This window comes from Sinocyclocheilus rhinocerous, unplaced genomic scaffold (genome assembly GCF_001515625.1).
Source record: "Sinocyclocheilus rhinocerous isolate Xijiao unplaced genomic scaffold, SAMN03320098_v1.1 scaffold5130, whole genome shotgun sequence".
NCBI lineage: Eukaryota > Metazoa > Chordata > Actinopteri > Cypriniformes > Cyprinidae > Sinocyclocheilus > Sinocyclocheilus rhinocerous.
Genome location: NW_015644613.1, coordinates 69,253 through 70,019, shown reverse-complemented (window position 1 = coordinate 70,019; position 767 = coordinate 69,253).

Below are 767 nucleotides of genomic sequence, written 5' to 3'. Positions count from 1 at the left end.
GGAGTGCTGTGGATTACTTGTGGATTATTGTGATGTTTTTATCAGCTGTTTGGACTCTCATTCTGACGGCACCCATTCACTGCAGAGCATCCATTGCTGAGACACTGATGCAGTGCTACATTTCTACAAACCTGATGAAGAAACAAACTCATCCTGAGGGTGAGCACATTTTCATATTTGGGTGAACTATTCCTTTAAGATATTGTTTAAATTTAATTTAATTTAATTTAATACTAGCATTTCAATTACCAACACGATGAGATAATACATGAAATGGTTCAAATACACAGTAGATAATCTGATATCAGACAGAGAGCAACAGTCTGAGGTGATGTGAGTGTGTAAGTGTAGAGTTGTACAGTATGAAAGTTATTTCCCTTAACCAGGAAATTAACGTTCTTAGAATTGACAGACAGTTGACCCTGAGAGGTCAAGTAAATATCTACAGCGGATCTAAATGTTTATAATTAATTATAACTAGTTATGATTAATTATTCATATTTCCCCATGAGCTGATTCACTACACTGGGCACCACAATCTCTCAGCACCTGAAGTGGGACACTCACATTGACTCCATTGCTAAAAAGGCCCAGCAGAGGTTGTACTTCCTTCGCCAGCTGAGGAAGTTCAACCTGTCACAGCAGCTGCTGAAACAGTTCTACTCCACCATCATTGAATCCGTCCTCTGCACTTCTATAACTGTCTGGTTCGGCTCAGCTACCAAATCTGACCTCAGAAGACTACAGAGGATAGTCCGGACTGCTGA